Source organism: Mustelus asterias, chromosome 12, assembly GCF_964213995.1.
Source record: "Mustelus asterias chromosome 12, sMusAst1.hap1.1, whole genome shotgun sequence".
Classification (NCBI taxonomy): domain Eukaryota; kingdom Metazoa; phylum Chordata; class Chondrichthyes; order Carcharhiniformes; family Triakidae; genus Mustelus; species Mustelus asterias.
In genome coordinates this window covers 56404092-56422930 of record NC_135812.1, presented here as the reverse complement: position 1 = coordinate 56422930, position 18839 = coordinate 56404092, and the positions used below count along the sequence as shown (strand labels likewise).

Genomic DNA, 18839 nt, shown 5'->3' with positions numbered 1-18839 from the left:
CCATAATGAAAAACCGCACAGACCGCCTCAGAAGACAAACACGGGACATGGCGGGCAGAATACCCTTCGTCGTCCAGTACTTCTCCAAAGTGGAGAAGCTATGATATCTTCTCCGGAGCCTTCAACATGTCCTCGATGAAGACAAACATCTCAGCAAGGCCACCCCCATACCTCCACTATTGCCTTCAAACAACCATGCAACCTCAAACAGACCATTGTACGCAGAAAACTATCCAGCCTTCAGCAGAACAGTGACCACGACACCACACAACCCTACCACAGCAACCTCTGCAAGATGTGCCGGATCATCGACACGGATGCCATCATCTCACGTGAGAACACCATCCACCAGGTACACGGTGCATACTCTTGTGACTCAGCCAACATTGTCTACCTGATATGCTGCAGGAAAGGATGTCCTGAGGCATGGTAGATTGGGGAGACCATGCAGACGCTACGACAACGGATGAATGGACACCGCTCAACGATCACCAGGCAGGAGTGTTCCCTTCCTGTCGGGGAACACTTCAGTAGTCAAGGGCATTCAGTCTGTGATCTTCGGGTAAGCGTTCTCCAAGGCGGCCGTCACCACACACGACAATGCAGAATCGCTGAGCAGAAACTGATAGCCAAGTTCTGCACATATGAGGACGGCCTCAACCGGGATTTTGGGTTGTCACACTATCTGTAACCCCCACGACTTGCCTGGCTATGCAAAATCTCACTAACTGTCCTGGCTGGAGACCATTCACACCTCTTTAACCTGTGCTTAACCCTCTCTCCACTCACATTGTCTGCACCTGTAAAGACTTGATTACCTGTTAAGACCCGCATTCCAACCAATATCTTGTAATTGAGTTTGTGTCTATATGTGTCCTGTTTGTGAACAGAACTCTTCACTCACCTGATGAAAGGGCAACGCTCAAAGCTCATACTACCAAATAACCTGGTGTTGTGAGACTACTTACAGCACTCAGAACAGCAATCCAAACAGTCCCACTCCCCAACTTGATCCCCATGGACCTTGTGGTTTTGAATGTGTTATTTTCCTGGTCAGTGAGCAAGTATTTTATCATCAATTGCTTTCAATGTCATCTGAGCTGTAGGTTCCAGAACCAAGTCCAGTAGTTGAGATGGGATCTGGCCAAGGCTCTGTGCAGTTCCCCTTTTGTATTCCAGCCTCCTTGAGATAAAGACCGTTATTCCAATAGCTTTTTATGTTATTTCTTGGACCTGTGAATTAGCCTTTAGTGATATGTGGACATGGGCACTCAAATGCCTTTCCTCTGTTACAGCTCCCAGCTTCTCTCATTTGTCTTTCTCGATCTAGTGAATGAACTCACACTTTTGCATTTTGAACTCCATTGCTGTAGCTTTGCCTCCTCACATGGGCCAATATTAATCCCTCACATAACACCACTCAAACAGATTTTCTGGCCATTTTTCATTACTGTTTATAGGACCTTACAGTTTGCAAATTGGCTGTCGTGTTTTACAAATTTCTAGAGTTCATGTACCTAATTGTACTTAATTGGCTTTGAAGTGCTTGGGATATCCTTGGTTGTGAAAGTAGCTATGTAAATGCAAGTTTGTTCTCTCATCACGTCCCTTGCGCGCTTCACATTGTTGAAGTTTAGCTACATGGGCAAGCTGGCAATCAGTTTGTGCCACAGCAAGATCCATAAATTCTAACCGTAATTAACATTCAGAAGGGAGCTGCGTTTAAACCTTGATCTGAAAGATTGGTCCGCTTTAACATTGCAGCACCCCCATCATTCTTACACAGTGCCTTGGAATCCAGGATGACTTGCTTCCACTCTGAGTCAATACATTCTGACTTGGCTGCTAAGTCCAAGTCTCCGAAGTACACAGGAATATGGGGATCACTGCTGACTGGTAAACCATGATCTTCGTCTCGGATTTGAGATCCTGGTTCTTAAATACTCTGCCTCAGTTGGCTGAAGTTTGAGCTGGCATCTTGGTCCACGTTTTCCAAGATGTCATCATTGACCTTAATTGCCGTGAAGGTGTTGTGGGAACTAAATCCCCCTGAAGTGCACAATCAAGTCCTGGAATCGGCCTCATACTTGTGACTTGAGGCAGAAGAGTGCCACGCTTTGACATTTTGTATCAGTCGGGGCTCTTATTCATTATTTGAAATTGTCTCACTGAGACAGGATGCAAACTCCTCCTCTACCCTCAAGTTTTATCTGTGACAAGCTGAGTGGCGTTCTGGAACTTCGATGCACTTCCGACAAAACAATTCTGTCAGAATCATCCCATGTCTTTTTGCAAAATGAGACCAGAGGGAGAACATTAAAAGTTCCTTTTTTTTACCCCTTGTAGTCATGTTTTCTCTCCTCCATCACAGTGTGTTGCGGCTGGGAGGTTTGAGCTGTGATGCATATGAGGTTTGCTCCATTGTTTGACAGTTGAACATAGACTCGTCCATTTGAGGAAGGATGTTTCATGCAGTGTTTCCTCTGCAGCATCCCTGGTGATTTTATCGTGTGTTGAGTAAGACTGACTTGGCTTAAGAACAAGAAGTTCTTGACTTAACCCTAACCTCTTGAAGTATAGCGTGCTCTCCTCCTTCTGCACCCCCCCCCGCCGATTTATTTTTAGATCAGCCTCATTTGATATTCCATTTCCTGTTGCCGTTTTCCTTTTTAATTTATTTAAGGTTACAAGGGTGAGGAATGTTCTGTTTAGATAGGTTAGGGGCATACTAGAGAGCATGTCCCTTTTTCATTTCTTTCAAGGAGAAATAAAATAAAGCAAGCAAGGCTGCTAATCTGAACACTTTTTATACTTAGATTTAAAATGCACCTTTCAAGTCCTCAAGACATTTCAAGTGTGTCAGATCATTAAATTACTTTAGATTTATAGTTTTGGGCAAATGGTTGCCAATGGGAATGCATTGGCATGCCAACCTGACATGGGCGCAAGTCATTTTGACGAAAGCACAAGTGAACCACCAAGATGGGCAGCATGGTGGTACAGTGGTTGGCACTGCTGCCTCAGCACCAGGGACCCGGGTTCAATTCTGGCCTTGGGTCACTGTTGGTGTAGAGTTTGCACATTCTCCCCATGTCTGCATGGGTTTCCTCCGGGTGCTCCGGCTTCCTACCACAGTCCAAAGATGTGCAAATGAAGTGGATTGGCCATGCTAAATTGCACCTTAGTGTTAGGGGGACTAGCAAGGTTACGAGGATAGAGCCTGGGTGGAATTGTTGGTGCAAGCTCGATGGGCCAAACAGCCTCCTTCTGCACTGTCGGGATTCTAAGATCCATTTACACACAGCAAGATCGTCACAAACAGTGACTGAATGACCAATTAACGTGTTCTGGTGTGTTAATTGTGTGAGAAATGTTAGCTGCAACATAATTACGTGCAAGCCTTCCAATGGTGCCTTGAGATCTTTTTCCTTCACCTAAACGGTGAAGAGACAGGGCATCAGTTTTGTACCTCATCCAAAGAATTGCACTGGTGTTACGAGAACAGCGCTGATGTTACCCGTGAGGATATCCCAACTTGAAACACCGATGGTGGGTAATATTTTTGGAATATTGAAAGAAGTCACGTAAAATCCAAGTTGGGAACCAACCCAGTCGTCATAAATAATTATTAAAGGATATTTATTAACTTAAAAGAAAAATACACCATAAAAGGATTACAATCAAAAGAGAAAATGCTGGAAAATCTCAGCAGGTCTGCATCTGTAAGGAGAGGAAAGAGCTGATGTTTAGTCAAAAGCTTTGACAGAGGGTCATCTGGACTCGAAACGTCAGCCCTTTTCTCTCCGTATAGATGCTGCCAGACCTGCTGAGAATTTCCAGCATTTTCTCTTTTGGTTTCAGATTCCAGCATCCACAGTAATTTGCTTTTATAAAAGGACTACAATACTCTCAAACACTTGCGTACATGAATAACACAGTTTATGTAGAAATTACCCCTTGTTCCAAAATACACCTTCGATCTCTGATCTCACTAAGACTTCCCTTTCCCAAACAACAGCTAAATTGAATAAATCAGTGAGTCAAATCCAGCCTATAGTTACCACACAATACAGGGCTGATGATCAAGTCTGCGAAACATCTTTTCCTGATGCAGTGAAGAAATCTAAACTTGTTTACGACAGTTTCCTGCACTGTCTTGGCTCTGAGGCTTAGATGCAGCATTATAGCATCTCTCAGAAGTAAGAGATATTGGGCATGCGCAGTTATACTGTTTCCCCTTTTGTTATTTCAAACTTGAGAGTCTGCTGCCTATACATCTTGAATTCTTTCCTTTTGTGGAGCTTAGCATTTTTATAGCCCTAAATCAGTAAACTGTTTCTGTTTGGGTAACATAACATTTCTATAGCAGTCATCTAAGTAATCTCTCTACTAAAGCTGCTCATACCTGATCATTTTTAGAGGCTCTCATGTCTTTGGAATGCATGCCGCTGGAAATGTTGGCTCTTACTGTTGCTAGGCAGATTTCTGCCTTTCAATCCTTTTAAAATTCTTGTTACTGTTGCTCGTAGGCAAATCCTTGACACTGGAGTGTTAGCTCAGATTATGGCCCTGTTGTACCTGTTAATTCTCAGATAGAAACATAGAAACCCTACAGTGCAGAAGGAGGCCATTCGGCCCATCGAGTCTGCACCGACCACAATCCCACCCAGGCCCTACCCCCACATATTTACCCGCTAACCTACGAATCTCAGGGGCAATTTTTAACCTGGCCAATCAACCTAACCCGCACATCTTTGGACTGTGGGAGGAAACCGGAGCACCCGGAGGAAACCCACGCAGACACGAGGAGAATGTGCAAACTCCACACAGACAGTGACCTGAGCCGGGAATCGAACCCAGGACCCTGGAGCTGTGAAGCAGCAGTGCTAACCACTGTGCTACCGTGCCGCCCATACTTTCAACCAGTTTACTTACTCCAAGGTTTTACCCCGGTGCCCTTATTTGCAAGGTGGACAAAGGACAAACACAAGTAAAGGTTCAACAAGTTTATTAAATAACACTATTAACCCTTAAATTACCCACATAAAACAAGAGGATACCCCAGATTCAAGTATACTACCCGTAAAGATGGTTTGGTTAAACTGCAGGCCCAATTCTCTGAGTCCCTCTGGTCTGTCGTCACGAAGGTGAGTCTCGATGGCCGCTTCTTCCTTCCTTCTCTGGTCAGTCTTCCGAATGGTCACAACTGCCTCCCTCCTCGAGTCTTCGCTCCAGTGTGCCTCTGAGTGTGTCCCTTTATCCCCAGCCTGCTTGCCTTTCCAGAAACTTCTCTGGCTTCCGGCCAATGAGGTCCCAGGAGGGGGTTCCGATACCCAGTGGGTTTCTTGATGTCTGCCTGACAGGACACCAGGGTCCGCCCCCAGGTGTCCATCTCCATGTTGTTGAACTTGTTATCAGGTAAAGTTTCTACAGGGTCTCTTGGTGACAGAAAGTCTGGCCCGATCTGGGCTTCTAACAATAGACTGATGCATTTCAATGAGGTGCCATGATCTCCTGCTAAGTCTCAAGTAGAGTGTAACGACCGTTGATGGGTGGTTGATGGGTCAGGCCCAGACACATTTGTGTATTGTACAATTGGCCTGCCTGAGGTTTGACTGTGTTTGATTTCAATGTGCCCAATTCTTTAATTTAGGATATCCAATTTTATCAGCCTTAAAACTAGGCCCTGTTTATATCACCACAGCCCCAAGCCCTTTTTCCCTGAGGCAAGAGGTCTGTTGCTGACCACCAAGATCCAGTGTGGGAAATGTGCAGTGTGACTCTGGCAGCACGTGTATGATTATATGAGGGTTGGTGGTAGTGTTAGCACACTGACTCAGCTGTGGGATATTGGTTCAAATTAAGCACAGACAGTTGAGCTTAAACTCTGTGGCCAGCTGGACAGATCCTGTATTAAGTGAGTCTAACACACACTTCTATTCCTAACAGATCAGTGTGAGCCTGTTCACACAATGCTATAAGGATGTCTGCTGTAGGAAATAATGTGGCGATGTCGGCGTTGGACTGGGGTGGGCAGGGTAAGAAGTCTCTCAACACCAGGTTAAGTCCAACAGCTTTATTTGGAATCATTAACTTTTGGAGCACTGCTCCTTCATCAGGTGGAGGTTCCTACCACCTACCTCCACTCACCTGATGAAGGAGCAACGCTCCGAAAGCTTGTAATTCCAAATAAACCTGTTGGAGGTAACTGGAAATTTTCAACCTTTGTCCTGTAGTGTACACTGAGACAATCTGCTGGAAATGTTTAGACTGAGTGCAGCTTTGGGTGCTGTGTTTGGGCAGATTTTCAAATGGAGTCATCTTTGGAATTGGTTTATGTGGACTAATTCAAAAGATCCATCTCTTACTGAACACTACCTATTGCTGCTGTCACCTTCCCCATCCCTGAGGCAGTGAAGATTCTGTGTAGTGGAGAATGTGCTTTTATCGACATCAATGGGGATGAAGTAGACAATGAATGGATGACAATTTCAAGTTTTTTAGGTGTCCAGATCACCAACAACCTGTCCTGGTCCCACCATGCCCACCAACATCTCTACTTTCTCAGACGACTAAGGAAATTTGGCATGTCCGCTACGACTCCAACTTTTACAGATGCACCATAGAAAGCATTCTTTCTGGTTGTATAACAGCTTGGTATGGCTCCTGCTCTGCCCAAGACTGCAAGAAACTACAAAGGGTTGTGAACGAAGCCCAGTCCATTATGCAAACCAGCCTACATCCATTGATTTTGTCTACACTTCCTGCTGCCTTGGAAAAGCAGCCAGCATAACCAAGGACCCCACGCACTCTAGACAAACTCTCTTCCATCTTCTGTCGGGAAGAAGATACAAAAGTCTGAGGTCACGTACCAACCGACTCGAGAACAGCTTCTTCCCTGCTGCCATCAGACTTTTGAATGGACCTACCTTGCACTCAGTTGATCTTTCTCTACACCCTAGCCATGACTGTAACACTACATTCTGCACCCTCTCCCTTCCTTCTCTATGAACGGTATGCTTTGTCTGTATAGTGTGCAAGAAACAATACTTTTCACTGTATACTAATACTACTTTCATTTGATTTATTATTGTTAGGGGAGGGCTGGCTATGGGGAAATAAGGAAAAGGAAGAGTGGAGTGTATGGATAAATTCCCAGAGGAACCTCATTTTCCATTTCCTGCCCTGTGCAGTCTGTACTTTTTACCTTTTTCTGGTGTAAAGCAGTGTTACAGTCCATTATATTTCACTAAAGATTGCAATACCTTGCATGATCGTAACCATCGAATTAGATGGATCTGTGATGTGATGCATCTTTATCAGGAATGCATGAATTGTCAATCAAGAGCTTGGAGGAAAATGTGCTAAGCATTTCAAATAGAATCTCCCAACTTAGTAATTATTGTGTTTTGTTGCAAATTAAATCTTAGTTGGTTTCCTGCTAATTCATTGGATAACGACCCAATCCAATCCAAATCAGAGAGCACCAGGGTCAGTTCTCTAAGTGGATGTCAGTTGGATTAGCAGTTGGGATGGATTGCAGTTGATATCTTGGGGTAGGGCAGGAAACTTGGGCTGTACTCTTTCCCCCAATAGCTGTCTAGTCCCTGCTGTGTAGAGCACCCATTGAGGGACATCGATTGAGAAAATGATTTTGTCCAATTATGATGCCTTCGATGGTTGACTAACCTCCCAACACACATTAAGTATCACTTGAGCAGAAAGGCTATTTCATTGAGGCTTGTTGGCATCTCTGGAACTGGACCACAGCAGGAGTAAGCACCTTTGGGAGAAGAGGGAAAGCAATGGAATAAAGGTAATAAATTAAATGGGGCAGTGACAGAGAGATTGACTAAGGCAAGGTATGTTACTGCCTTATTAATAGAGAGGATATGGACCCAAGGCAGGATTCTGAGGTTGCAAACAGCTTTGTTCAAGCTGAGAGAGAGAAGTAGTATCAAGTGTGGAGAATTTCTGGCAGGAATCGAAGAATACCACCTCAGTCTTTCCAATTAAGTCATTTTTATCCTTAGTGGAGTTCTGATTAGCTTGGTCTTCAAAGTACTGTTTCATTTTTCATTGTGTTTTGTTCAGCAGTGCTACTGTTGGGGAGTGAAACACATCCAGGCATCCAGCGCTTTGCTCAATAGTAGATGTGGCCACTCTGATTCAGATTTCTATTTTGGTACCAGCTGAACTAGAAATGGTTTAGTGCTGCAACAAAAAGAAAATGCTGGAAAATCTCGGCTTGTCTAACCGCATTGGTGGAGAGAGAATAGAACTAACATTTCGAGTCTGGATGACCTTCAGGGTTCATTGTAGCAGAAGGGGCTGGATAGAGGGCCAGTGAGAGTGCAGATGGAGGTGCTCATGGCTAAGAAGGATGCTGATAACAGCCATTAAGAGATCAGAATGAGTTAATGGCAGAACAAAGGTAAGCAGAATGACAAAGGATAACCTGAGACATGTAAGGGAAAATAGATGGAAAGCGAGATAAAAGGGGGAAATTGAAAAATGAATCAATGGAAGAATTGAAAATAAATTTAAAAATATATAAATAATTTTTTAAATGATGGAAAAGGGATGAAGGTGGAGGAGAGAGTTCATGATCTGAACATGCTGAATTTAATGTTAAGTCCGGAAGGCTGTAAAGTGCCCAATCGGAAGATGAGGTGCTGTTCCTCCAGTCTGTGTTGAGCTTCACTGGAATATTGCAAAAGGCCAAGGACAGACATGAGAGCAAGATGGTGTGTTGAAATGTCAAGCGACAGGAAGGTCACGGAGTGAAGGTGTTCTGCAAAGCGGCCACCCAGTCTGCGTTTGGTATCTCTGATGTAGAATAAACCGTATTGGGAGCAGCAAATCCAGTGGACCAAATTAAAGGAGCGCTGCTTCACCTGAAGTGTTAAGCCCTTGGATGGTGAGCAAGGCAGTGATGAAGAGGCACGTGTTCTATGGGATTGCATGGGAAGGTGCCGTGCGCAGAGGTGAGGTGTTGGGTGTGATGGAGGAGTGGACCAGAGTATCCCAGAGGGAACGGTCCATGCGGAATGCTGATGGAGTGAGGGGAAGATGTGTTTGGTGGCATCATGCTGGCAGAAATGGCAGAGAATGATCCTTTGAAAATGGAGGTTGGTGGAGTGAAAAGTGAGGACAAGGGGACCTTATCCTGGTTCTGGGAGGGAGGGGAAGAGATGAGAACAGTGGCTCTAGTTTTGTGGTTGTATGGATATGGTTTTGTGCTGTCAGTTTACTCAGACAGATGGACTCTGCTGAATTGGTTCACTTAGGACTCTTGAAACCCAGCTGACAGTGAAGTCCGGCCTGGGATTAGGCTGAATGGTCTGACTTTAGCTCAGTTTCATCTTTGGATAAATAGATTATGGAATTAAGTCCTCCCCAGCATGTAATGTAGATTTACTTCTCAATGCAATATGAAGCAGTAAATCATTGCCTCTTCCACTGAAAGCCAAAGCTTATAAACATTGTTGAAGTGAGCTCCAGGATGTTCTTCATACAGACTCACTACAAGAAAAGCTGGCATTTGCTGAGTATTAATCTGAATCTTGTATTATTAGCAGCATTTCAGTGTGGTACCTTGTTACCACCACACATCTGATTCAAACCATCCATACTGCACCTCACTTACCACTCCACGACAACCTGTTCAACACACCTGCCTGCCTTCCAACTCAGTGCCGCATATGGTGGAACTTTCCTGAACAGGACGTTGATCCTTTAGATCAAAGAATGGGAAACACGGGAAGTCACTAACAAGTTGCTTTGTGACAGACCTTATCTGTTGAATGGCAGGCTCTGAGCTACCACAGTCAATAGAGTCAGGTCAGGCCAGGGCCTCTCTTAAGCCAGCCTCCACTGCTGCAGCCTCATGTGTTTTTGCATTTGTGTAGACATTGAAAAATGCTATGCATTATTGAGGAGCGTCTGCAGTACAGACTAAGTGTGAATTAATCACCTTAAACTCAGCACATGAGGAAACTGTGAGATTTGCATTTGCTAAATAAAAAATGTTTTGTCTGGTGCTGCAGCACGGACTATAGCTGAGCCAGCGCAGTATACCCAACTGTACACAAAAGTTAGAGGTGTCAGTTTGTAAACTGGACTTTTTAACACAGGCTTTTTATATTCAAGTTCATGAAAAACCAATAGTGCATCCTTATTTTAATTTTTGTCCTCCCTGGTGCATTGGTGATCGAATGGTCTGGAGCGAGAGGTCACAGATATAAAATGAGGTGTTAGGGGAAGACAGCAAGGGTGCTTTGCAGAAGGTTGAGGGATACACTAGCAGATTTGCTAATTGAAGCAGCAACTACATTCTCATTTAAAACATGCTGGGTAGGTGGTTGAAGGTGAAAGGATATAGGAAGAGGGTGGAAGTATGTGATTCGGATTCCTGCTCCTGGAAAGGATAACTGTCAACACGGACTAGTTGGGTTTCATGCTGTAATTTCTCTAACTCCTAAATAAAAGGCGTTTTAATTGAAGGAAACTGTCAAAATGTGACTGGAGGAGAGTAATTTCTAATCCACTAAGAGTATGATGTGGCCCACTCTGGGTTAGTCCTCTAGAGTGTGTGTGTGTGTGTAGAAGACTGAGTTTTATGGTCCCCATGAATGTTCTCCAGTTTTTATCTAGAGGTAGTAACTGTTCCCTCTGACTTTCAGCTGGATTTAATATTTTAAATATCTGGGAAAATTTGCAGGAAATAGTAAAGGAAGAGGTTGCAGTTGAAGGAATGTTGCATTGCTGCTTCTCTTTCAGGGACAACACGGTCAGGGGCAGCGTATGATCAGAGTAGCAGAGCAAGAGAAGAAAAGCCTTTGAATTTGACTAACCTGCTGCAGGTCAGGGGAGGGCAGGCAGAATCCACACATTCTTAGCATTGTGTTTATATCAGGACATCGGATTCTGGCAAATGACTTTGATTGTAAAGACATTTTTTTAGATTTTTGCATTTGACTGGAACTGGGCTGTTTACACTCTAGTTAATTGATTAATGTGAAAAGCACTTGTGCAGACCCTGCCATTTTTGTAAGTTAATTTGTGCGTTATACATTAAATTATTTAGCAGAATTTTGCCAAGATTATGGGAACATTTCAGGTTTTGCATAGTAGTCCAATCTTTCCAACCATTGTTGATTGACTGGTTTACTCTTTCCTCACTTTACATTTCTCCTGTGCGTTTAGGACGAGTGTATTAGAGGATTTCAAAATACTTTGACACTCATTTGCATTGGTTGAGAGCAGAACTTAAATTGTGGCAACTTATAAATGGTAAACTTTATACAGTTCCAACATTACTTTTTCCGGCCCCAAACTGTCTCCATCTCCTCGTTGGATGAATATTATTCCTCCCTCATAGATTTAACAATAGTGTAAGCTGTGTCAAATACCATCTGAATAGTTCAGGAGTGACCGATGCTGGTGTCTCTATAATCACCAATGTTTGCTAATAAACACAGCAGTGTGACCACTCTGAAGTGTTTACCAGTAAACCGCAGCAGCTTTTTTGAGGAGGAGGTAGATATATTTGTAATTAGTAGTAGGTTATGGGGAACGGGCAGGAAAGCAGCGATTAGGCTGCGATGAGATCAGCCATGATCGTATTAAATGGCAGAGCAGACTTGAGGGGCTGAATTGCCTACTCCTGCCCCTAGTTACGTTCTTTGGAAGATTAGGCATAAGTGGGAGTGCATTATTTGGTCCTGAGTACAGATGCTTAATGGGTGATGGATTGGCCAAGATACCTTGTTAACTGAGTGGGATTCTCATTGAAGAGGTTTTAGGGAAAACAAGCCACATACTTGAACAAGAGCTGAAGCTGTGACATCAGGTTGACATTTAAGGCAAAGGATTGGAAAATAGTGACCACAAACCTCCAGCTATAGGTGTTGGTATTGCTATTTGTGGACAAATGGAATGCAAGTGCCAGGAATGCATGGAAATCCTTTCACTACAGTTTGTCCAGTAGATACTGAGCTGGTATTGCTGACCCATAGCTTTATCATCTCAAAATACATCAAGCTCACACCCAGTTCTACCTCTCCACCACCTCTCTCTCAAACCTCCCTCAGCTTGTGTGTGACTGCTGATCCAGTCCTAGGTGAGCTGACATTTCCTTTTGTTGTGGGAAAAGTCCCACTAGGTCAGGCTTGAAGGTTTCAAGAATACAGTTTTATTTTAACGAAGCTTCGTGGAGAAAAGGCACTAACAAGCAGCAAACCTTCTCTCAATGAGACAATAGGAGCAGTCCATCTTTATACCCTTTACACAATAGATGGACCGGACATCTAGCCATTATCACATCGTTGTAATCAAGTAGGTGATCGATCGTTAACACATCATTATAGACAAATACAGACATGAACATGTTAACATCGCATTGTCTTAGGAATGGATACATTTCCTATGTCAGTGGCTATCAATGGTTTTTAGTTTCGGCCTATTCATATAGTAATTTACAGTAATTGGTTTTCCTGCAGTTATGTATTCCCGATCCCACCTGTAGTTGATCTCATTATCTATCCCTATTGTCCTTATCTTTAAGTCCTGGCTGGCTTCCTATAGGATTTGATTCCTGCATGTTTAACTTTGGATAGCTGTCTGTCCTTTATGTTTTAATCTCAGGTGGCTGTCTGTACTGAAAGTCAGTGTCCGTTTAATGTCTCTTTCCCAGGTGACTCTGTGCCAGGCAACCATCTTATGTGTACCCATCTGTATATTTTTCCTCCTTCACTTTCATTAGATATTAGAAGATTAGGAACCATCATCACAACCACTCACCACAGATTCCATTGCTTTTCCAAGTCATTGTGTTCCAATTAATTAGATTTTTTGCAGATTTGGTGTCCTCTTTGACCCTCAGCTGAACTTCCTAAGTCATCTTCATTACTTAGGTCATCTGCTTCATCCTCCATGATATCAGCCAGCATCAGCCCTGCCTGAATTCCGATGCTGACCCTCATCCATGCGTTTTAGCTCTAGATTCTGACTGCAAAGTAGCAGATGTGATCCCTTTATTCAAAGTACAGAGGCTGAAAACAGCAAACTGGTGAAGGTGATAAGGAGGTTATAACTGTGCACTTAGAAAAACTCAAGGTAATCCGGAAGAGTCAGCATAGTCTTGTGAAAGGGAAATCATGTTTAACCAATTTATTGGAGTTCTTTGAAGGAGAAACATGCAATGTGGATAAAGGGGAACCTGTAGACGTACTGTACTTGGAAGGCATTTGATAAGCTGTCACATCAAAGGTTATTGTGAAAAATAAGAGCTCATGGTGTAGAGGGTAATATATTAGTCTGGAGTGAAGATTGGCTGGCTGGCCGAAAACACTATGTATAAATGGGTCTTTGTCTGGCGGGGTGTGAGGAGTGGAGTCCTGCAGGGTTGTGCTGGAGCTTCAGCCTTTTTCATTGTACTTCAATGACTTAGATGAGTGGAGCGCAGGCATGGCAGCTAAATTTGCAGACAGCACAAGGATAGGTGGGACAGAATGTTGTGAAGGGGACATAAGTTGCAGACAGTAATAGATAGGTTGAGTGAGTAGGCACAGATCTGGCAGATGGAGTATAATGTGGGAACATGTGAAGTTGTTCACTTTGGCTGGAAGAATAAAAAAGCAGATTATTACTTAAACAGAGAACGGCTGCAGAATTCCGAGGTGCAGAGGGATCCATGTATTCTCATACGTCATAAAAGGTTAGTATGCAGGTATAACATGTAATTAAAGTGGCTAATGGAATGTTATCCTTCATTGAATTGAACGTAAAAGTCAGGATTTTATGATTCAGTTATACTTGGCATTGGTGTGACCACATCTTCAATATTTAGTTTTTCTCCTTATTTAAGGACAAATGTAAATGCATTGGAGGCAGTTCAGAGGAGGTTTACTTGATTGGAACCTTCAATGAGCTGGTTGTCTTATGAGGGAAGGTTGGACAGACTGGGCTTATTTCCATTGGAGTTTTGAAGAGTGAAGAGCGACTTGATTGAAATGGTGAATGTGGAAAGGATGTTTCCCCTTCTGAGTTCCAGAACAATTGTAGTTTTAGAATTAGTAGTTGGCTTTTTAGGACAGAGATGAAAATAATTTTTTTCTCCGAAGGTTGTGAAACTTTGGAACTCCGCCTCAGAATCTATTGGAGGGCGAGGCCAATGAATATTTTCTAAGGTGAAGATAAATTTTTGTTTTGAAAAGAATCAAAGGTTATTGCGTCAGACGGAAATGTGGAATTTGAAACACAATCAGATCAGCGATAGTCTTATTGATGGCAGAATGGGCTAAGGGGCTGAGTGGCTTACTTCTCCTATTTCACATGTTTGTTTTCCAATACACTCCTGACTGTTCTCCTTCCACCTCAAAAAACTTGAGATCATCCAAAGCTTTGTCCACATCCTGACTTGCCCCAAGTTCCATTCACCCCTTTGGTTCCTGACCCCAGCCCCTGATCAGCTTGCTTTTAAAATGCCCACCCTTGTATTCAGATCCTTCCGTGGCCTCACCCAATCTTATCTTTGGAGTCTCCAACAACATTGCAAAATCAATGTTTCTCCACCTCTGACCTCTTGTCCATCTTGCAATTCCCTCACTCTGCCATCGGTGGTGTAATGCCTCCTCGTTTGGCTTGGTGCCATTGTCTAAATATGCTCCTGTGAAGCACTTTGAGATATTTTCGCTATTAAAGACCCGTTGCAAACTATTGAGATTTTCATAATGCAGGACAGTATTGATTGGTAAGAGCTCGTTTGAGCTGAGAATGTTTAATTTTAGGAAGTAGCCCAAAGTGCACTGTTTGCTGGCCATGGAAGCCATGATGATTATTCTCATGTGTGGCTTTACTGATAACTATAAATCGGGTTAAATCAGGCAAACTCTGACAGGTCACAATCAGTACATGTAGGACATTTCTGGATTTATGAGCATCAGTCATGGGTGTTTTATTATCAGGTTGTTAAATGGTATTGTACAGCTGCATGCTGTGCACTGAGAATGTGGATTCCCATTCGCAGTTGTTTGCTTAAAGGTTTTCTGCCCTGAGCAAGAGCTGCTCCAACTATCAGAAATGCTGAATTTGGGGAAGTAACAATTAAGTGGAATGAATGGCAATTGAAGTGCAATTAGCCCATAATAATTCTAAGTCATCAGCAGAGCTGTCAGTAAGATGGCACTGCATCTCTGAAAGGTACTTATGATCACTTTAACTGTAAGAAATACATTTCTTGATATCCTTTCAAATTTGTTTTTCATCATCATAGAAACCCTACAGTACAGAAAGAGGCCATTCGGCCCATTGAGTCTGCACCGACCACAATCCCACCCAGGCCCTACTCTCATATCCCTACATATTTACCCACTAATCCCTCTAACCTACGCATCTCGGGACACTAAGGGCAATTTTTAGCATGGCCAATCAACCTAACCCGCACACCTTTGGACTGTGGGAGGAAACCGGAGCACCCGGAGGAAACCCACGCAGACACGAGGAGAATGTGGAAACTCCACACACACAGTGACCCAAGCTGGGAATCGAACCCAGGTCCCTGGAGCTGTGAAGCAGCAGTGCTAACCACTGTGCTATCGTGCCGCCCACTCTTCTGAGTGTTAATGCCAGTCTGCACCACTTGTTAGGACAGGTCCATCAGTGAATTACACTGATGTACAGGTCTGTCACTGTATAACACTGGGGTACAGGTCTGTCACTGTATAACACTGGGGTACAGGTCTGTCACTGTATAACACTGGGGTACAGGTCTGTCACTGTTTAACACTGGGGTACAGTACTGGTGGGTACAGGTCTGTCTCTGTATAACACTGGGGTACAGTACTGGTGGGTACAGTATTGTCAGGTTTGCCTCTATCTCTGGGTTAAACTGATGCCCTATCTCCCTGCTCAGGTAGAAGTGAATATTCCCTCAGCACAAAAATGGCTCCACCAGTCTCCAAAGCTCATTTCTAGTTTTTCTCAGACTGAGCTTCTGCCCCTTGTACCTGTAATAACGGATAAAAAGGGAATGTCAAACACTGGTAACCAGGAACAATGCGGTAATGCAAAAGCATAATACTGCAGATATTGAAAATCTAAAATAAAACCTAACTCTGGAAATACTCAGCAGGTCAGGCATCACCTTTGGTGAGAGACTGTTTCTCATCGACGACTGTTCCTCAGAACAATGCAAAATGTTCAGCATCAGAATGGGTAAATGTTTCTGATGTGACTTTCATCAAAATCATTATAAATAGAGATTTGCAACTGAACTGCATGATAGCAATCACAAAGGTGGCAATGCAGGAGCATGTGAAATGGAGGGTTTAAGTTTGCTGAGTTAACAAGTTCCAGGAGTTAAGTTTCAAAATGGTTTGTGTGTGGGAGACGGTTCTTTCTGACCTCATTTGGAACAAGATGTATGTTGAAGGAGTAAGGAAGATAATTTTGCAGCCACTGATGAAGCAGATACGTAAGCACAGGCTTCTATGGTCACTTACCAAAACCCTGCTGCCCATATGAAACTGATGATTTATTCTGATTCTTTAAACTTCCCACTCTGGGTGAGGTGTTTTATTTCCTCCTGCCACTGAATTGTAATGATTAGATGGGGCTGTGAGAGAGTGATGAGATTATATAAACTAGTGAGCAAATGTTTAATACAGCTTGGGGAGGTGCTACCCGAGTAATGCATGAGAGATTGGGAACTTGCTCCCCATGACATGGATTTAAGGTGAAAGGATGATTAACCCACTGGATCAGAGGTCCTTTTACTCTGTTTACTGGTAATTTTCCAACTGCATTGCCGACTTATGTACTTGTTAAATAATAGACAACTATAGCAGAGTCACGTGGCTTTGCCACCAGAAGTTGGAGCTAAATCCAAAGTGAGGTGAACAGTTGCAGTGACTACTTCACAGATCAATGACAGAAAAAAGTCTTATTTTAGGAAGTGCTGAGTTACAGTGCCTTGGCTTTGAGTGAACAGTGCAGTTACTGAACAGATGGTGTATTTTCATAAATTGAGAATTTTGTCATAATCGATTATAGAATGATTGCAGCACGGAAGGTGGCCTATTCATGGTAATTTGACCTTTAAAAATTGCAGTGGAACGTTAGGAATAGGTGTTCCCCAGTGGTTTCTGCGTACTCCCGAAATCCCTTTGGTAGCACCCCATGGTGGTGATATTCATCTCTTAGTTGGACTGAGTTTGGCCAATATCTGGCAGGGTGACAATCTATCCAAATCTTCATTTTGTTTGTAAAAAAAAAAAAGGGGTTTTCTTATTAAAACACTCAAATTATGTCCATCACTGATAGAAAAATTTCCTCCTGGCTGGGCTAAGAAGACAATGATCAAATTCACTTCGTTGAATCATATATTGCTGTTTTCTGGCTGGGAGGGATGGAAATCAACAGGGTTCATGTGCTTGATGGCAATGCAGTGAAACTTGTGGCACTGGATGCTGGGTGCAGATATAAAGTGGAGTTGATGCCTTAGTGGGTCAGTGCTCGCTGCCTCAGTCCTCCCATTGGGCCTTACCAGGCTGGAGCAGTTGCCAAGCAGAATTCAGTGTCTCCAGGGTAAGAAGAAATAGATAAATATGTCCTTCACTCCTGCGATAATATTTTGTTGATTTTTTTTATGGTGCTGATATCCTGAATTGCCTGCCTGTATTATTGAAAATTATGGATCAGGCTTGAAGGACCCACTCCAGCTGCTGTTATGTTAAAATAGATGTGAAACCATATTGTTGCAATGCAATTGTAACTTAAGTCTTGAGCCTTACTTTAGGACTAAAGCAAGTGAGTTAGGTTGACACTCCAGTGCAGAACTGCATCAGTGCATCTCTTAGGTGAGATGTTAAACTGAAACCCATTGTGGGGAAACAAAAGATGCAGGGGCGTTCCTGCATTCTCCTAAAAAAATCACCTAAGCAGAATAATTTGTTCTTTATCTCGCTGGTTGTGAAATTTTAGGGTGTGCAAATTGATTACCATATTTGCTGACATCCCTGTATGGGATCAACCAAGATGTGGAGATGCCGGCGTTGGACTGGGGTAAACATTGTAAGAGGTTTAACAACACCAGGGGTTAAAGTCCAACAGGTTTATTTGGTTTGAGAGCAGATTTCCACTCCATCTGACGAAGGAACAGCGCTCCGAAAGCTAATGGTATTTGCCACCAAATAAACCTGTTGGACTTTAACCTGGTGTTGTTAAAACTCTTACTGGGATCAACCAACACATTTTTTAAAAAGTACTTTTAAAAAGCGTTTAGACAGTTACATGGGTAAGATGGGTATAGAGGGATATGGGCCAAATGCAGGCAATTGGGACTAGCTTTAAAAAAAAGGGCGGCATGGACAAGCTGGGCAGAAGGGCCTGTTTCCATGCTGTAAACCTCTACGACTCTGTGACTTCATTAGCTGTGGCAACACTACAATAGGTGCTTATTCTAAAGGCTGTAACAAATGAAGCTTCCATTTCTGAGCAATACTGTTTCTCCATCACTTCTGAACCCGTGACAGTTCAGATGCAGGTACTCGACAGTCTACACCACTGAAGGAGGAAAGCTATTCACGATATAAATATATTGCCTGGACCGTGAACCCGACATAGCTCATTACTACCCACCCTCGAGTAGAAATACCTGTGCTTTTATACAGTTTATTAAGTTCCAATTGTATTTCTGAGCAATACTGTTTGTCCATCACATTTGAAGCAATGATTATTGAGGCCAGCATGACCGGAAGGGAGCAATGATAAGGAGTCCTCACTTTTGACACACTTTGTCACAGTTCAGAGCAGTGTGACCTGGGAGCAGGCTGCCC

General features: G+C 43.2%; 1 protein-coding gene across 1 annotated transcript in view; it reads left to right on the top strand.

The window, feature by feature from the left end:
- Positions 1–18839, top strand: part of LOC144501477 (growth factor receptor-bound protein 2) — a 198591-nt gene that overhangs the window by 103059 nt on the left and 76693 nt on the right. The window lies entirely within an intron of this gene.